The sequence below is a fragment of the Ambystoma mexicanum genome, chromosome 4q (genome assembly GCF_040938575.1).
Source record: "Ambystoma mexicanum isolate Mex_15411 chromosome 4q, UKY_AmexF1_1, whole genome shotgun sequence".
In the NCBI taxonomy this organism is placed as follows: Eukaryota; Metazoa; Chordata; class Amphibia; order Caudata; family Ambystomatidae; genus Ambystoma; species Ambystoma mexicanum.
Window position 1 is genome coordinate 373,411,924 of NC_090928.1, and position 20,691 is coordinate 373,432,614.

The following is a 20,691-nucleotide window of genomic DNA, read 5'->3' on the forward strand; positions in this document are numbered from 1 at the left end:
CATAACACAGCACTATTACTCAGGGGGCAGCCACAGCTCCACTCTATATGCGCATACCTCGGCATGCACAGAATGGGGTACAGAGAGAAAGAAGAGAGCACCTCAGGGGCATGGAAAGAATTGGGTATCAAGAGGAATGTGGGCACGGTCTGGTGCATGCAGCAGAGGAGGAGAAATGTGGGGTAGAGGGAGGATATGAAGGAGGGAAACAACTCAAATTGGTGCCCAGAGAAAGGCAGGTGGAAGAGAGGGAAAGGAACATGGCTTCACAGGAAACAGAGTAGATGGAGAAATCCACAGCAACAACAGGACAAGGAGAAAAGAAGGGAACCTGGAGCAGGGGACACAGAAAGGATGCAGGCGATGAGGGGGAGCAGGATGCCCCCCCCCACCACACACATGCATATGTCTCAGCACCACTTTCAAAGGCCCCCACCAAGTACCCTCTGGACACAGATGTTCTGTACAGCAGATGCTGGCCATGAGCCAGATTGGAAGACTCAACTAGGCCAGGCCCCACAACAGGCCATATCCTTCTAGTTCAGAATATGTTACACCAATACCAGTTAGTAGGATTTCATATTCAGCATTAGCAGAGCTAGGCCTCGTCCAAGGCACCAATAGTGCCAGGCAACTCCATTGTGGCAACTTTATGGAAACCCTACAGACAAAATGGAACTGAATTCTAAGTGCATGTTTAATCATAGCAAATCCTGACAGGAAGTAGATTATCTTCAATGATGAGTACACAGAGGGCAAATCAAGGAGTTGAACCATGGACAAACTCTGCAATTTCCTTTTTCAGAAAGAGCCCCATTCCTCAAGCCCTTAACGACATCTCAAGCTCTTAACAATATATAACCTACAAACTAATGGCAACCGCCTTCACAGTGTTGCAAAAACGATGGAAAAAAGCATTTCTAAAAAAACAACCTGTCCATTATAACAGAAGCTCCTTTTGGACCACTTTGGGCTGTAAAGTCTACAAAAGAAAGGCCTCATTTCATGTCTTGCATGATGTTCCCAATAGTCTGTAAAAGGCAAAACAATGACGGCTGAGTCCTCCTAGCATTAACGTTGAGATGTTCAAAACCAGATTAAAAGCCTACCTCCTCGCCTGCGAGATACCATCTTAACCTACCTCTGATCTGCCTTCCAGCTAACATTTTTGCCTTGCCTCTAACCTGCCTTCGTCCCTCATTTTCTCTATTTATTAATTTATTTATTTATTGCATTTGTAAAGCGCACATACAACCGAGAGGCATTGAGGCGCTGTTGCAGATACAAAGTACTAATGTTGAGCAGTCGTAGTTACATACAGATACAAAGGTAAGGTGGTATAGCCTGATGGCAGTTGTCATACAAACATACAGAATCAAGATCGACTGGCAATAATCCTACAAAACAAAATCTTAGGCTGGTGTTGAGCAGGCAAAGTTACATACAGATATAAGGTAAAGTAGGTATAGCCTGATGGCAGTTATAAACATACAGAGTCATGACCGAGTGGTCAGTATCCTGCAGAGAAAGACCTTAGGGTGGTGTGGAAGGAAATAGTCCAAGGTGAGGTGGGCAGTCATAGGTTTAGGTGAAAAGCTTGGTGTTTAATGCTTTACGGAAGATCCAGTAGGACTTCACTCTAGCACTTCAACCTCATCAAAACAGGTCCATCCCTGTTCCTATAAAACCATTAAGGACCACATTGACACCCTTGCGCCGGCTCTTGTTGATTTCTGCAACCTCTCCCTTGCCTCTGGCTCTTTCCCCACCCCTCTTAAACACTCCCTTGTGCATCCTCTCCTCAAGAAATCCACTGCTGATCTGTCATTTCGGGCAAATTACCACCCAATTTCCATTACTCCCTTTTTGGGCAAGCTCCTGGAAAAGCTGGCCATCTCTCAGCTTAATCTCCATTCCGACTCTGTTGGCTCCCTCCATGACCACCAATCTGGCTTCAGAGCTGCCAGAAGTACGGAAACTGCTCTCCTGAACATCCGTGAAAACCTGTTCTCCAACCTCGATTCTAACATTCCCTATGCCCTCATCCTACTTGATCTCTCCTCTGCGTTCGACACGGTCAACCATACCACCCTGCTCAATCGTCTTTGTGACAACCTCGGTATCACTGATCAGGCTCTGGCCTGGCTGACTTCTTTTCTCTCTGATTGACCCTCCCAGGTACAACTTGGGTCCTTCCCATCTTCTATCTCCCTCTCCACATGTGGTGTCCCCCAGGAGTCTATCCTCTCGCCCTGGCTTTTCAACCAATACCTGGCAACTCTCGCTTACTGCATCTCAATGTTCTGCTCAACTTTCCAGTGCTATGCTGATGACACCCAACTCATTTTCAGGCTTCCTTCAGCCTCCTCCTCACCTTCTCTCATCTCCGATTGTCTAATCACCATTCAAAATTGGTGTGCCGCCAATGATCTATGTCTAAATTCAAACAAGACTGAGATCCTCCTTATTGGTACACCATCTCCATCCTTTCCTCTCACTCTCTGGCCAGCCTCCCTTGGCCCTCCTCCCACCCCCACCTGCACGGCTAAGAACCTTGGGGTTATCTTTGTCTCTACACTTTCCTTCTCCACACACATCTCTGATGTCTCCAAAAAATCTCACTTTTTACTTCACCTCCTTAGAGGTACTCTGCCTTTCCACTCCTTCCCTCGAAAGCTCACTGTCTTCCAAGCTCTGGTTCTTTCCAGACTGGATTACTGTAACAGCCTCTTTCTAAATCTACCTGCCTCCACTCTCCGCCCTTTATAACTAATCCAGAACAGGACTGCAAGACTTGTCCCTGGCCTCAAGCCCTGGGATCGTATCTCTCCAGCCTTGAAATCCCTTCATTAGCTCCCAGTGGATGCAAGGATTAAATTTAAAACCCTCTGCATTGTCCATAGGGTTTCTGGGGACTGGGTCCAAAATACCTTCAACTATCCCTCCGTAAATACCTCCCCTCTCGAGCCCTTCGCTCCTCTACTTCTAACTTCCTCAGGGTTAGTCGTTTTCCCTGTCTTCAGCTGGTGCCTCCCTTTGGAACAGCCTTCCGGCCACCTTGAAACTTGAGGAAAAACATATTCGGTTCCGGAAACTTCTCAAGACCTTCCTCTTTGCCTCTGCCTTTGCCCCCCTTCTCCCCTGTTGATCTGTTTCTTCTCATGGCATTGTGCACCTGGCCACCCTCTGTTCTTTTGGGCCCAGGTACCTGCCACCCTCCTGCACTGCCTCCAGGCCACCATCTGCACTAGGGTCCTGTATCTGTACCATAAAGTCCCCTCCCACATATCTTCTGCACTTATGAGATATACCTTTCTGACTAATTTTCACCTGCCATTTGCTGGCTGCACTACCATGGTGTAGAGCCCTTATTTATTATTTATTCTATTTAATATTCATTGATGTTCTCTCTCCTCTGCTTCACACTTTCCACTCCCCCCTTTTCCTTGAACTTTTCCCCCATTTTCCTTTCCCATGCACTTGTGCTTACTTAAATGTCACTGGGCCCAGAAAATCGCTGTTTTTCTGTTTTTTTTCTTCTTTGTTCCCCTCCCTTTTTTTCCTGGTCGCGCTCTGACATACTTGTGTATGAGCGTGATATTAATAAAATATCATTTCATTTCATCATGGCCACATCCCTAACATAGCTGGTCCTACCGCCGCCTACCTGCACTTAAAGATGTTGAATGTTGTTTGTCCTTAATCTATGTATGTCCACTTATGCATTGTCCCTGGTGACTGTTCCATTTAATCCCCTCTACAACCTGGTCAGAATGTCCCTCCAAAGTCACCCCATTATAATAAGCTCACTGCTTCTCGTCAAATCTGATTTCTTATGTAGGGAACATTTGCGATCAAAACAATATTGTTCCTCCCTGTATATAAATAAAATAAATAAAGTGGCAGGCCAAATATTGTCCTAGAAACACTCGCTCATTCTCTCCTCCTCAGACATCCATATACAATCATTCGTATGTATTCGAAGTTTATTCAATGAAAAATATCTCTAACACATAACAGATAAATGGTTGAATAGACATACAAATTCTCTTTGGTGCTATTTGGAGACCCACAGAGATCTTAACTCTGTAGTGTTTTTTGTAATTTATATGCAGATATTGAAATTTGGACGCTAAGCCAACTATAACCCATTCACCAGTGACTTCTATAAATATTACTCCTATGGCTTATTTGCTTTCTGTCGACCGGGAGCAAACTACAGGCTATGAGAGGGTGCACCTGTGCTCCTGCGTAAACTGCAGGTTCATGGTGATTCTCAAAGAATCCTATGCCAAGAGAGAGTAATTTGCAACTGTAGCTAATTGCAGCTGAACAAACAGCTTTACTCATGAAGAATGAGTAAGAACTAAGAAAAGAGTTAAATTACATAAACTGGGCTGAAAGTGAGAAAAGAAAAGAGTAAAATTACAAAAATTGGGCTGAAAGTGGCTTCATACAGTGGGGCAGGTGAAGCACTTTCCTGGAAAAATTATACAAATGTGGAAGTAGCAAGTGCAGATTTGTCCAAGCCACCTAAGCCAGATTGGCACGGGTGCAAATTCAGGGATGTCATTTGGGGGTTGCCAGGGGTCGCAGCCGCGACCCCTGCATTCTCCCTTGCTACCCCTGTGTAAAAAAACAAAACATTGTTTTATTTTTTTTACTGAAATTCCTGGAGTCCCGGGGCCCCTGCATCCCCTGTGGTGCTGGAGCCCTGCCATGGCAGTTCTGGAGGGGCCCGGCGCAATCTTTACCCATCAGGGTGAAGGCTGGGCTGAGGCTTGCAGCGCGAGAAAGTAGGTAGGGTTTGTAGCTGACAGTGACATGTGGCACGTGTCACATGCCACGTTCAGCTCTAGTCCCTTCTCCTTTGGCTTCTTGCGGCTCATATACATGAACCAGGATGCTCTCCCAGCTTCCTGGTTCCCGTTTGTGAGCAGCACAGCACGGAGGAGCCGAAGGGTGGCCTGGAGTGACAGACCGAAGCTGGAAAAACAGGTAAGAAGGCTCCTTCTTAAAATGTGATGTGTATTTTACACTAGCTGGGGTACCCTGCCATTGACCGTGCCCTGATCGAGTGGTGTCTCATGTGCCCTGGAGGATGTTGCTCTTGTGCTATTGTCGGCAAGTCTTGCTTCAGTTTGCTCTGGTGTCTCACGTCCCCTGGAGGTTGTTGCTCTTGTCCTCATGTCAGCAAGTCTTGCTTCAGTTAGCTCTGGCATCTCATTTGCCCTGGAGAAAGTTGCTCTTGTCCTCTGGTCGGCTAGTTATGCTGCTGTTCGTTCTTGTATTTCAGAAGCTCTTGATATTGATTTACGCTTTGCATCAGATGGAGCTTTTCCAAGTGATGTTTGTTTTTTGTGCAGCATATTTCAGTCACTCAATGGCTTCAGCACATTTGATAAAATGTACAAGAAAGATTGTGTGTGCTATCTTTTTGTGAAGAACTTGAGTAAACTGTAACCTTGCCATTTCCCATATTTGGAGTGGCGTGACAAAAACATATAATTTTTTTAATTACCTATAAAAATGCTTTAATAAGCACTTTCAAACTGCATGCAGTAGTAATACATTTCAAAGGAATACACATCGAACATTTTGCTTCAGACATTTTTCCACATTTTGCCTCCTAGTACCTACTGTAGTGAATCGGGGAGAGCATCAGTAAATGAGAGTATCTACAGAGTGAATTGTTTACATCCAAACATAGACTATAACATGTGCCAGACAAGTGAGGAATCCATACAAAATTTGGTAGCAGTGGGTTCAGCGGTGTGGATTTGTATAGCTGGACAAACATACAAACACAAATACATACATTCAGCTTTATATATAAAGATGTGTGACGTGTGTGTAAAATGTATATATGTGCTATGGGTCAGTGAGTGGTGGGTGCATGAGATGAAATGTGATAATATGTGTGTTTGAATTTTCTGGATGGGTGGGTGTGTGCCTGTGCAGATAATTCAGTGAGAGTGGATGTAAGAGGTGTATGAGTGAGTGACTGGTGGGTGAATGAGTATAAATGTGATAGCATGTTTCAATGTTCTGGATGGGTACATGTCTATGATGAACATGCAGTATGAGTGGACGCGAGAGAAGGTGTAGGGGTCAGTGAGTGGTGGGTGAATGAGTACGAATGTGATGGTGTGTGTATGAATGTTCTTGGTGGGATGTGTACATTCCTGTGTGGAGAATACAGTGCAAGTGGACGTGAGAGGTTTATGAGTGAGTGAACTGTAGGTGAGTGAGCAGGAATGTGAGTGTGTGTATGTGTAAATGTTCTGAGTGGGTGGGTGCCAGTGTAAGTGTATGTGGGAGAAGGTATATGGATGAGTGACTGGTTGGTGAATGGGTATGAAGATGATTGTGTGTGTGAATGTTAATGGTGGGTGGGTGCATCTTTTTTTAAATTTTTTTTTATTTGTATTTAATCTTTACAGATTTTTTAACAAAAAGAAGTAGAATTGGTATGACAGATTGTCCAGCCAATGTGCTTAAGAGGCAAACGGTAAGGAGGGACCATTTGTTGGTGTCGATGGAGCCGTGTTTAAGATCTGCGAGGGGAGCATCACATTAAAGATGTGTTTCATGATGTTCACTGTGGCTAGCTGCCATTTCTGTTTGTCGCCTCCTACTAGTTTGTTCCAACAGTTTTCCTCGTCTTGCAGGGTAAAATATGATAAGGTATCTTTCAGATATATGGAGCGAATGTCTTGTGTCGCCGGGCAGGTCAAAAGAAGGCGTTGAATGGTTTCCTTTGCTGTAGAAGATTTACAAATTCGGCAGCAATTGGTTGAAGATAATTGTCTGATAGCCAAGACTTCATTTGTTTCTAGTAGGTTCAGGCGGATTTTAAGGAAATAGTTATGCGCTGACTTACTTGGAAAGAGTTTTAAGTAGGGTTGAACATGGTCCAGTTTCTTAAAAAACAGAGGAAGATGGCTGGTAAATTCATATTTAGTTGCAGATTCAATGGTGTTAATCCAGTCCAACTCTCTGATCTTTTTGATTACTCTAACTGGATTCGTTATGAGCTCATCCGTGTTACATTCTACTAAGCTTAGGATGGACAGGTTCTTGATTTCCCATCTTGTCAACATTTGACAGGTTCCGAGTCGGATTTCTTCATTTACCAGGCGATACACATAGGGGCAGTCTTTCTGTATGCATTTCCGGTATAACAGGACACTATTGTTGTCTATTGTTGATTCTAGCGATGAAAGGGTAAGTTCTCGTCTTATTAGAGTGATAGGTGTCGATTTTGGGAGGCCCAAAGTTGTTCTCCAAAAAATTGCTTCAAGTTTTGGCCACAATTCTAGTGGAATGTTAGGCATGGCGTCCGCACCGTAGACCAGGGAAGGAATTACCTTCTTTTTATAGAAGTCTCTGACAGGGATAATCGAGAAGCGGCCAAATTTAATGTCGATGGCTTTCCCTTGGGTTGCCAATTTTGTTGTTTTTGCACGTAGGGACTCTTGCATCACTTTTTCCTTGTGCGTGCTGTCTATTATGACCCTAAGGTACTTAAAGTTGGCCACTCCCTCTATTTTGGTCGTGCCCAAGTACAGAGGGATGCTGTCTTTCTTTTTTAATGTTTTTTCGATGACCATCATTTTTGTTTTCGATTAATTAATTTCCAAGTTGTTTACTGCCATATATTGCTGCAGGTTGGTAAGTTGGCGTTGTAGGCCTATTGGTGTATGATCCAGCAAAATTAGATCATCTGCATAAAGTAGGCGGCTGATCTGGTCACCTCCAAGTTTAGGTGGAAAAGCTCGTACTAAGATCTCAGTTTCTTGAAAGTCTCCTAGATAAGTCCAAAACAGGGCCGGGGCCAAAGGACAGCCCTGTTCTACGCCTCTGGCTGTGGTAATTTCCTCCAAAAGGGATCCTTGTTGATTTAGGTGGACCCTCATAGATGTATTTGAGTATAGGGCTTTGATGGGGTCAAGTATGTCAGGTGGACATTTCCATTGATTAAGTTTCTGCCACAGTCTAGAGCGATCCACTTTATCAAAAGCCTGGGTGAGGTCGACGAAGGTGATAAATAGGCGAGGTCTGCCTTCCAGGATTTTACTTTTGAGTGAGCTTAATATTAAGATGTTAGCATTTGTGCCTAGGTTCTTTTTAAAACCAGTTTGCAGGTTGTCGTGGCAGGGTGCTTTGATTGCCCAGGAGATAAAGTGTTTTAGGAGAAGAGACCCAAACAATTTACGTATGGAGTCAAGAAGGGTGATGGGGCGATAGTTGGCTGGGTCTGCCCTATTTCCTTTTTTATAGATAGGGACTACGTTCGCATGTGTCCATGATGAAGGGATGGTCTTAGTAGAGGAACAGCGGTTAAAGATTAGGGTCAGAAGAGATGCCCAGGCTTCTGGATGTGATTTCAAGTCGAAATTGGTAATTCCATCGGGACCGGGGGCCCGCGATGGTTTAAATTTTTTGATGAGGTCGTGGATGTCATCAGCGTTGTCCAGACGGATCCAGGGAAGGTCACTATGTCCCATAGGTGACTCGATGATTGTGCGGCACTGAAATAGGGTTTTAAAATAAACCTCCCAGGCAGATTGACCGATTGCATTTAGTTGGCATGGACGAGCGCCTGGTGCTGTTGAGTGGAGGAGAGGCCAAAAGTCTCTAGCGTGATTGCCGTTGATGGCCTTAAGAATGTCTTCGGTGTCTTGTTGGTAGAGTTTGTCACGGTAGCCTCTCAACCATAATTTGTAGGTTTTTACAGCTACATTTATGATATCAGAGGACTGTTGGGAGTCTAGGTTCCGAGCCTGCCTTTTTACTTTTCTCAGGGCTCTCTTTTTTTTGGCGATCGCTTTGTCATAAATGTGTTTTTGGTCAATCGTAGTTGATCTTTTTTCCCCTGTGGGACTCTAAAGATGGTCAACAATGATGTGTAGTCCACGCCCCTCCTGGGTTCTTGATTACTAAAGGCTTTATATGACGCTGTTAGAGAGGATATGGCCCTTTCTGTCATCCCGAGTCTTGTTCCTTGCGACGTAACCTCTATGTTTGCATCCATAGAAACATTATTGGGTGAATTCGAGGTCCAAGTTGTTTCTAGCAGGTTATGATCACTTTCAGGTGCTCTAATCACCTTGTAACAGGTGATATATGGGAGTAAAGAACATGTCACAAAGATATAGTCGATTGTTGATTTTGAGTTTGCTCTTTCCCAAGTTGGTAATCTGTTTCGGTCGAGAAAGACTTGGTCTAGGTTAGCAAATGATCGAGATTTCATCAGATTTTGGCATTTAGTTGCCCTCTGGTCCGTTTGTAATTTTTTTGGTTTGGTCACGGTCGTTTCAGTGGGAGTGTGGGAGTTGATGTTAAGATCTCCGCATATAACTATGTGGTCCAGTTGGTAATTGGCTTGGCTCAGTCAATTTCCTGTTCAATCGTGCTGATGAAATTAGAACAGACTATAGAGGCCGGGTTCCAATAGATTGTAATGATAATTATCTTCCTCGTCAATATTTTGTTTGTTTTTTCATCCTTAGTTAGCCAGTCTAGTTTCACCATCAGCATGAAGGAATTTTCTTTCAGTTTTTGGATTTCGGTTAGGCCTCTTCCACTGCGTATTGCAATGAGGAGGCCCGCTGTTGGGCGACCTATAGGTCCTTTTTTGGCCGCGACTATGTTGGTTTCGTAACCGTCAAGAATGGGAGGTTGAAGTAGCCATGTTTCTTGAAGACAAATGATATCGTACTCGCTCAAATTTATGGAACCATGTGCTGTCAGATGAAGGAAGCCTCGTGTGTTGCATGAGCACATTTTTATTTGGTCTTGAGCATTAGTTTTCCAACAGTCGCTTGTGATGCTGTAGGTCTTGTTCTTGGGTGGCTATTCTTTTCGGCTTAACTTTAAGGCTTTTGGCAGCCACAACCACATCGATTGAAGCAAGGAAGTTGGGTGGGATGTAGTTGTGTCAAGACAGAAATCGTTCTGCACCTTCCTCTGAATTTTCAGGTTTTCTGTTGGAGAATGGATCCTAAGGTGAAAGTCGGGAGCTTCTAAAATGTCTTGTGTGGTTGTGTTTTTATGGTCCGTTTTTGTGGAATTGGCATGCAGTTTTGAGTAGATTGATGTTATTGCTTTCTGATAGACCTTATTCGGGCTTTCTCTAGGTTCTGCGGTAATAATCGTTTTTTTCAATGGTGAACAGTGCTTTTCACAATGTAGAACAGGTCGATTGATTTCTTTTACAGACTGGTCGATCTCTTTTTGTTTCAGATAATTACATGGCTTTATTTTCCTTGTGGATTCGGTTAAGTCGTAGCCCATTATTAGCAATTCCTCAAGTGCAGATCTTAAAAGAGTCTTTGTTGATGATGATGCTATGTACAGATGTGTGATCACCTTAGAATGCTGATGGCTTGGGTCGACTAACTGGAGATCAGCAGATTTGACCGAGCGTAGTTTCGGAATGTGGCTGAATAGGTCGATGACTGCTCTTCTGTTTAATGTCACTTTATCGTGATTCCCAGGGATTTGCTCTAATTTCAATATCCATCGGATTTGAGGTTTAGGGTTGGCTCTGGCGACTTTTGGTTTGGAGGCCATTCTTGAAGCTGACTTTGCATGTTCTCTTATTGGAGTTATCGCTCGCTGGACGTTTGGCCGATATACCCGGGGGCTTCTGCGAGGATTATCCTCGTAACAAGGTAGTCGGTGTGTATGGTTATCTCGTTTTATTCTCTCTTGTTTCTGGGGGTTTAATCTGGGTTGGAATGTAAAGGTGGGCTGAGGGGGAAAGAGACTTTTTTCAGCCATTTTGTTTCATGATAGCTTGATGTCTTCAATTTTCAAGGGTGAGGAATGGAGAATCGATGGACTCTAGGTCTTAGATTGTATCTGGGTGTAGATTGGAGAGGGTTACAATGGAGTCAGGGTTTCCTTGGGGCACCTGATATAGACTTGTTGGAGGGTCAAAAAGGTTTTGTGTGATGTTCATCATGTCTTCATTATTTAGGAAGGCTTCGACCCCTCTTGGGGATTGGTTAATTACCTCAAATTCATCATTTGTTGACTCACCTAGGGCTTTTGTTTTGGCCTTCTGTTTCAAGGAGATTACTGTGCGTCTTGGAGCAGTGATCACTTTGCTCTTGGCTGGCTCTTTTTGTTGGAAGATAGGTTCTAGTTCTGGGTTTGCTTTGCATTTAAATTTTTCTTCTTTACTGTCTTTGAAGGTTTTATCCTTTTCGGTTGAATGAGACGTTGAGGCTGTTAGGTCAATAAATAGTGAAGTTGGCGTGCTTTCTGATTTAGTTGTTAGTTTTGCTGAACTCGTAGGTCTCGTAATCAAGGTTGGCTCTTGAATGAGGGATGATGCTGGTGGGTCTTGGATCGATTTGGTATCGATCGATATTTGTTTTGCTTCTAAGGCCATAATATAGCCTTCCAGAAAAGTCAATTTGGTTAGCATTGACGCTTGAATCGATGTATGGTCTTTCAACGTGTCTCCAATTGTTTCATAAAGTTTTGTAAAGGGGGTGAGGGCTATCGTTAGGGCCGACATCAAGGTGCACATATCAGGTTTTTTTGGTTGTGAGTCTTTTGTAGGTGAGTCGCTTTGAGACAATGCTCTACCCCTTATTGGAGATGTTGGACGCGTAATTGGAATGGTTGTCGTCGATGCTCTTCTGGTTAGGTGATCTAGGGAATGTCTCCTTTGATTATTATAGTTGTCTAAGTTTGAGTAGAATGAATCTAAAGTTCTCTCAAACTGAAGTCTGTTTTTAAGTTTCTGGGGGTTATTGTTTCCATGTTCTTTTTCTAAAGTTTGTGTGTTGGTTCTGCATGGCTCGATTGAGGCCAAAGATGGAGAGTCAAAAGCTTGGCCTTTATGATTGTCTGTGTCTCTTGATCGATGCTTCGGGTCAGAGTTAGGAGTACATTTTTGTGTCGAGGTTTGGATTGGTCTAACTATATCAGAACCCCCGCGCGTTGGTGAATTCCGGAGGGTTGAAAACGTTGGGGAGCTCCTCATCTCTGCACCCTCATGGAGCTGATTCCCTATTTGAACTATTACTTCATGCTCGTTTGCATTAGAGTTATGCGGTACTTCTAGTGTAAACTCACCAGCTTTTGCCTTAACACTGTCTATGTTTGTAGTTAGATTTGTTGGAGAAGACGGTTCAAGAGAGTTTAGGTCTGGAGTTGACTGCACATATACCTCCACCGGCATAGTTCATCGGTTTTTAGGGAACGCTTGTTCTGAGAACTGCCAGTTGGCCCTAGTTATCTTTTGGGTTAGGTAATTGTCTCCTTTTAAGATAGGTGGAGGGGATTTTCTTTGTGAGGCTGTCACCCTGCGCTGTTTGCTGGGTGGTGTGATTTCTTCCGCAGCCTCAAGTATTTCAGCGTCTGTCAGTTCTTTACATTTTGCTTGAATGACTTGTTTATGAAAAAAATCTGCTAATAATTTTAGAGGGCGTTGGGGCTTTTTGATACCTTTTCTTGTACCTTTAGGACTAACACGTCCTGTTTTGATAGGTTTGGCCTGTTTGTCTGTTGTCGTATGTCTTGTTACCGATTTTGCTTCATTATTTGTTTTACTTTTGACAGGGTTTTCCTCAGTTGAGACTTCATTTGACCTTGATCTCTTTTTTTTTGGTTTACAAATGATATTTCTCCCTTTTCCTGTAACGTGGGATGAGGCGTTGTGGAACCATTTGTTTCTATCAGTCCTTGGTCTCCGAAGGACGTTGACAGCACTTCGCCACTCCATGGGGGTGGACCAGTCTCACCACCTCCCCGGACAGAGGCCTGCGCGGTCATGTCAGCCTCGCCTCCCCTCGGCCTCCTGGTCGCCCGCGGGCTCAACGCAGCCCCTCCTCCGAGGGACCACGGAGCTCCAACCGCGGTGGAGACCGAGGCTGCCGGTTCGAAGAGAACACCAGTTGGTAACGTGGCGGGGCTGAGGGGCCGCGAAGCTCGGGTCGCAGCCAAGGTCACCACTGCGCGCTCGAGCAAGATGACAGATGGTGAACTCGAGGGGCTCGGGGCGCCCCCCCTCCGAGGGGCAGCTGAGCCTCGGCAGGCACCGCGGCGGCACTTAGCGAGGCAGAAGTGACAGGGGAGGAAAGAGTCTCATCGCCGGGGCCATCCAAAGTGATTGCACCTCCACAAGGTGAGGCAATGGCTTAGTTCTGTGGTACCAAGTTTTTTTCAATGAAGGAAAGTAAAAGGTTATCGTTTTCATTCTCGTTGCATGCTTTGTGGGTCGGTTGGTCAGTGAATCCATTTCCGTGCAGATGTAGTGAGGAAAGTTCCAAGCTTTGGTTGTTTTGGTTATTTGCTGAGCCCTCTATTAGTTGTATATGGAGGGATTGTTTTTGGTCTTGTGCGCTGGTTATGATTAAAGATTTAGTTGGTGCCAGCTCACAGGAACTTCTTAGACAGTGACTTGTTGAAACGTCCTCTGGGTCTATGAGTGGTGTCCAGGGAGGGAGAGACTTTGTAGCCTTTGCTGTCATGCCTGGCATGACTGCAAGACTGCCACTCTCCGCCACTCCGCGTCCACTCCACGGAGTAAGTGAGGTTTTGTAGGGCCAGGTGTAGCAGTAAAACACGCCTCCAAAATGGTAGAACTGGAAAAGATACTGAGTGGTAGGAGTTTACTGCAAGACTGCCACTCTCCACCACTCCGCGTCTGCTCCGCGGAGTAAGTGAGGTTTTGTAGGGTCAGGTGTAGCAGGAAACACACCTCCAAAATGGTAGAACTGGAAAAAATACTGAGTGGTAGGAGTTTACTGCAAGACTGCTACTCTCCGCCACTCAGCGTCCACTCCGCGGAGTAAGTGAGGTTTTGTAGGGTCAGGTGTAGCAGGAAACATGCCTCCAAAATGGTAGAACTGGAAAAGATACTGAGTGGTAGGAGTTTACTGCAAGACTGCCACACTCCACCACTCCGCGTCTGCTCTGCGGAGTAAGTGAGGTTTTGTAGGGTCAGGTGTAGCAGGAAACACGCCTCCAAAATGGTAGAACTGGAAAAGATACTGAGTGGTAGGAGTTTACTGCAAGACTGCCACTCTCCGCCACTCCACGTCTGCTCCGCGGACTAAGTGAGGTTTTGTAGGGTCAGGTGTAGCAGGAAACACGCCTCCAAAATGGTAGAACTAGAAAAGATACTGAGTGGTAGGAGTTTACTGCAAGACTGCCACTCTCCCCCACTCTGCGTCCGCTCCGCGTCCGCTCCGCGGAGTAAGTGAGGTTTTGTAGGGTCAGATGTAGCAGGAAACACGTCTCCAAAATGGTAGAAATGGAAAAGATACTGAGTGGTAGGAGTTTACTGCAAGACTTCCACTCTCCGCAACTCCACGTCCGCTCCGCTGAGTAAGTGAGGTGTTGTAGGGTGAGGTGAAAACACGCCTCCAAAATGGTAGAACTGGAAAAGATTCTGAGTGGTACGAGTTTACTGCAAGACTGTCACTCTCCGCCACTGCGCGTCCGCTCCACGGTGTAAGTGAGGTTTTGTAGGGTCAGGTGTAGCAGGAAACACGCCTCCAAAATGGTAGAACTGGAAAAGATACTGAGTGGTAGGAGTTTACTGCAAGACTGCCACTCTCCGCCACTCCGCGTCCGCTCCGCGGAGTAAGTGAGGTTTTGTAGGGTCTGCTGTAGCAGGAAACACGCCTCCAAAATGATAGAAATGGAAAAGATACTGAGTGGTAGGAGTTTACTGCAAGACTGCCACTCTCCGCCACTCCGCGTCCGCTCCGCGGAGTAAGTGAGGGTTTGTATGGTCAGGTGTAGCAGGAAACACGCCTCCAATATGGTAGAACTGGAAAAGATACTGAGTGGTAGGGGTTTACTGCAAGACTGCCACTCTCTGCCGCTCCGCGGAGTAAGTGAGGTTGGGTGGGTGCATCCCTCTGTGGTGCATATAGTGTGAATGAATGTGAGAGGAGATGTATGGGTGGGTGAAATAGGATGCATGTGTATGTGTGTGTAAGGCACTGGGATCACTAGAGCATTTTGCACATTTCACGGGTATTTTTTTCGGGCAAAACCAAGTTCATGTGTGTCATTACCTGGCCAGACTGGCATTGTGGTACAGCCAGTTTACCCATTGCTCAATGTGGCAAGAAATGTATTACTCATCTTTGATAAAGCAAGCATGATAAGTAGCAATACCTTGCTAGACTGACATTTCGGTGTAGCAGCCTGTATAGTTCTTACTGTAGCATGACTTTTTAATGTATTAAGTAAGCATCTCTGATGAAGCCAGGATGATAAGTGTTCTTATGGGTCTAGACTGGCCTACATTGGAACCAGTTTGGACATGTTTTCTTATTGTGACATGCCACTTTTAATGGCCAAACAAACTGGAGTATTTTCTTACATAGGAGTACTGATATTTCTTGGCAAGGCCAACTTTGTGCCTAGTGCCAGTAATGATACTATAAAATAAAATCTCAAAGCGAACATGAGTATTTTCTGATATGGGAATATTAGCATACATTGGTGACCCAGCACGGAAATCTATGGCCACAGCCAGCATGAAAATGTATTTTATTGGAATATATTGAAGGGACCAGCATGGCAATGCATTGGGAAATGTGCTTGTGCACTTTGGTGACTTGCATCTATTGCACTTTTTTCCATGAGTTACCCTACACTCTACAAAAGCGATTGCACACTGTCTGGCCTTCTACCCAAATATTCATGCATTATTCAAAAAATGTTCTCATAGGAGGGGGAAGAATCCCCCTGACTCCTCCCAAACCCCATTTCGTTAGTTCAGCACGCCTCGCTATGCTCGGTCGCAATCGCATATTTGTGGCAAATATTTACACCCTCCAATAAAGCAACTCACCAGCCACCACTGGTGGGTGGTATATTTTAGGACCCGGCATCGCCCCCTTCTTTATACACTAGCAGAAACATTTAAACTTTGATTCAAAAACATCTTTACTTCTTTCACTTGGAGTAGTGCATGTCCCTGCAGCAGCATAATCGTCATGGATATTGTGCACACATGGTGGTACGAGCTGGCCCCAAATGTGGTGTGCACTGTGCTTTCTTAATGAGCTTTGGGGTGTGGGGTGCATCACCATGGCTCATAGGGCGGCCCCAACATTTTGTGCTGAACTACTAATTGGACTCTGCTCACCTTCGATTCATTCAAGTGTGATGTGAATGTTTGAGAGTTGCAAACACTTGGCCAGGACACTGCTCTGGTGCAACACTGTTAAGAAAATAAGCATTGGACACAGAGTCTCAGACATGAAGGAGTCATGGGGTGACCCATCCCTCCTCACTAAAACTCCTTCTTGGAAAGGGCTTTGTGGAAGCTTCATTCATTGCTGGTCCTGGGGAAGTGGGCATCATTGAATAATGCACCTTGCACATAGATCTATAAAATCATAGATTCATTGAGCCCCACTCTTGAGGGAAGTGGAATACCCTTCCTCACACCTCACCCATTAAAAAAGAGTGAAGAAGAGTCATGTAGCAGAGCCTAGGACATTAAGCTGTTATGTTCGGCTCTGGGCTGTAGGGGACAACATGTGATTGCTTGTCACATAACTTAAAGATAAATGTACACAGAGAGAGATTGCCTCAGCTTGCACCCTCACAATAGGTTTCTTCTATCATAGTGGTAGATGACTCATAGATATACATTTATACGTGGCTGACCTCTTTCCTCTCTGATCGACCCTCTGAGGTCCAACTTGGGTCCTTCCTCTCCTCTATCTCTATCTCTACCTGTGGTGTGCCCCAGGGGTCTAACCTCTCTCCCTGGCTGTTCAACCAATACCTGACCCTACTTGACCACTGCATTGCCACTCTCTGTCCAGGTGACACTAAGCTCATTTTCAGGCTACCCTCGGCCACCTCTTCTCCATCTCTCATCTCTGACTGTCTGTCTGTCTGCTATCCAGGAATGGTGTGCCGCCAATGATCTCTGCCTTAATGCCAGTAAGACTGAGATTCTCCTCCCTCCTTTCCTGTCACTCTCTGGCCGGCCTCTCCTGGCCCTCTTCCTGCTCCCACCTGCGAGGCAAAAATCCTTGGGGTCATCTTCGACTCCACACTCTCCTGCTCACCTCACTTCTCTGATGTCTCTAAGAAGTCACACTACCAGCTGCATCTGCTTAGAGGAATTCTTCCTTTCCTCTCCTTCCCCCAGAAGCTCACTGTCTCCAGAGCTCTGGTTCTCTCTAGGCTAGACTACTGCAATAGCCTCTTTCTAAATCTGTCTGCTTCTACTCTCCACCCTCTGCAACTCATCCAGAACAGGACTGCAAGCTTGTTCTTGGCCTCAAGCCCAGGGATCGTATCTCTCCAGGACTGAAATCTCTGCACTGGCTCCCAGGGGCTGCAAGTATTAAGTTCAAAACCCTCTACATTGTCCACAACGCCTTCTGGGGCCTCAATACCTTCAACTCTCTCTTCCCAAATATCTTCCTTCTCAAGCTCTTCGCTCATCCGCCTCCAACTCCCTCAGGGACAGTCGCTTCTCAAGCAATGAGTTGGAGGTAGATCTCTTTTTTCGGCTGAAGCCTCCCTCTGGAACAGTCTCCCTGCCTCCCTGAAACTTGGGGAGAACCATCTCCAGTTCCGGAAGCACCTCAAAACCTTCCTCTTTGCTTCTGCTTTCTCTCCTCCTCTCCCCAGCTGAACTCCTGACTGAAACTGTACTGGTAACCCAGCCAACCTCTGATCTCGGGCCCAGGTCCCCTCCCCTGCCAGTTACACACCTGCACTGCCTCCCTGGCAACCCCTGCACTTGGGCACTGTTTTTCTGTATCCCTACAGCCCCCCACCTGCACTTGACACAAGTTGGCTGCACTTACCCTTTGCACTTGCCACAAACTGGACCTACTTCTCTTATTGTTTTATTTATTCTATTATCCCTTGTACTGCACTTTCCCCAACCCCTCTACTCCGCACTTTTCCTCTTCCCCCTTCCCCTGCACTTGCGCGATCTGATTGACACTTGGCCTAGTAGGATGGCTGTCCCTGTCTTCCCTCTCTTCCCCCGCCCTTGCCACGTTGCGCCTTGAAACTCTTGTGTATAGGCACATTATAAATGCCATATCATATTATATAACCAGGGAATTTTGTTGATACTAATTCCTGCTCAATTATTTAATTTTCAGACCTTGCCCATGCAGCATTTTGCTCCTGGGTAAACAGACAGCGCACGCCTCCCCAGGTCAGTTCTTTTTTGGACTGGTATAACACATCAATGCCACAGATAATGAGTACTTCTGTGTCCATTGATCTATAGATGTTTCATACACTAGCTGTAGCCTGCGTTAGAGATTTTGGTTACCCTGATACAAGTATTGTATTGTGTATGTTTTACATATAGGCTCCACGTCAAATCTGGAAAATTACATTCCTTCAATGTGTGATGGTGGACACATTTCACCTCCCTCTGTACGTCAGCTCTTATATCTGGCTGAAATGAGAGTGCCTGGAAACACAGGTGTTAGATGCATCTGAAGGTAGTGTGCCATCACTTCCGGTGATGTCACTGGGGGCAGTGGGTCAAATAACATCACTTTCTGTGATGTCATCAGAGGTCAATGGCTGTGTGATGTCACTTCTGCTACCCCTCACATTTTGGTGAAATGACGTCCCTGTGCAAAGTGTGGCCAGTGTGTATGAGAGCAAGTGATGTACTCGTTTTGGTAGCTCCCAATGTTCTCTTGGGTTTGTAGGTGTGTCACTCGTTTGAATTTACTGTCACTGGACACTTCTCTTCTTAAGCTACTCCCATTTTATACAGCTACATTGGGGATAAATGAGAGGCATACCCCCTCCCCACACTTTCAGTCACAAACATTGTTGTGGCAGACTGAGCAAATGGGGTGCAGTCTGTTCTCACACAATGCAAGTCAATGTGTGCCATATAACCTTTTGGGCACCAGTTGAAGCATCTTAAACTGCATTTGTACTTGCAAACATAACTTTGTAACTGGTCAAGAAGTGTCCAGCATGACTCGGGCTGTATGACAACATACACTCAGTCAGCAAAGACCAATCTTTAAATATTACCCTAAGCAAATTGCACTATCATCTATCAAAAGTGAAGTTACCATTGCAACCTTCTTAGGGCCCCGATTCATGTCATTTTCTGTGCAGTGAATAGGGGCATTGCGCGGAAAACCGCATGCAACATCCTGTTTGTTGATTCATGGAATCGACTGAGGTGGACTTTTTCACACTTTACGGGTACTTCACGCAGGCTCGGCAAGTCTCTGTGTGCAGTGGATCACCCTGCATGAGACACCTCGCAGATCATGTGCATGTCCTGCGCAGAAGCCAGAGTAGGTGGGGGAATAAGTGAAATGGGGAAGAACCTGGGAAAATGTTGGGTGGTACGAGGGACGGGCCACAGGCAGTCCAACACACATCCACAAATGTACAGAACAAAGCATATTTATGGATTTGTCCATACAAGCTCTCGTCGAGGAAAAGTCCACGCAACGTCCTCAATCTATCTGCCATCAGAAGAGAGCGTACAGACACTTGGGCATAGGAATCACCTCTGTGCATTGAGATTGCATGTTGGATTTAGGGGTGCGTGCACGCAGACGGGGTTCGGAACTAACATAGGGGTGGACGTAGGCAGTGTAGCCAGGTGCATGAATGGTTTACGGCATTCGCACGCAGATTGTACAGAGTTTTACCAGAGTTACGGAAACTTTTACGCATGCTGTTGGGGTGCTGGTAATAGTCACAGGCATTGTCCCCGAGCTGCAGACCTGGTGGTGGGAGTCCCCACGCACTGTTTCAAGGGTGCACTTGTTTGTGCCCGAGAAGCATCCAAAGATATCTGTAACTGGCTCTTCTTTTTGTGCATGCGTGTCGAGGGCGATCTGGCCGCGACTTGAATGTACGGTCACTTTGCACAAACAATTCCATGAATACGCGGAGCATGCAGGTAAACATCTGCACGCAGGCTCGCAAAAAGACATTCTCATCGCGCAGCCTTTGCAGGATCTCTGCACACTTTTCCAAGAATCGGCCCTAGATGTGTTAGCTTAGAAGCTTGCAGAAGAAGTTAGCTATGGATATCTGGTCAAGTGACTAAGCTACTGACTTTGGAGCCTGGAGACCTGGATTCTCACTCAGCGTTGGATCTTAATCAAATAATGGCGACACCTTGAACACATCTCTTATCTCCAATGCAGTTGTACATTCTCCTGTCTACTTCTAACTCTCTTATATGCTCTCCCTTGTTGTGATTCCATCCTGGCTTCTGTGATCTGGTTTTAGTTGTACCCCGCACACTAAAATATGTTGTGGTATATGTTCGAAATGCTGAGGCTACACGTTTCTGTGAAGGGTTTGGTTGCTCCTCTGTCCAATATCGTTTTGATCGTGCTGTGCACTTACAGTGCGTCCGTGTGTGGCTAAGCAGTGATGATTTACAGCCGCCAGATTGTGGTGGGTCTCTTTTGGACAGTGGGGTCAGAAACCCCTTCTTTTTACCCTTTTCCAGTGCCTTTGATCCCAGACAGAAAGTTTGAACTTGGAGTTACCAAGTGGGCCCCACTTAGCAGACTTGAAAAGCATCTTATATAGCCAGTTGCTTGGCTTGACATGAAGGCAAATCCTTGAATGATAACCGAAGGGGTGTGAAACTGGCAAACGAATCCCTGATTCTAATGTATATAAAATGCTGGGAAGCCAAACACAGCCTACCGGTGGTTC

The 20,691-nt window shown here is 45.6% G+C and overlaps 1 protein-coding gene across 2 annotated transcripts in view; it reads right to left on the reverse strand.

Moving 5' to 3' along the window:
• PLD5 (phospholipase D family member 5) overlaps positions 1-20,691 on the reverse strand; it is a 1,748,035-nt gene that overhangs the window by 12,478 nt on the left and 1,714,866 nt on the right. The window lies entirely within an intron of this gene.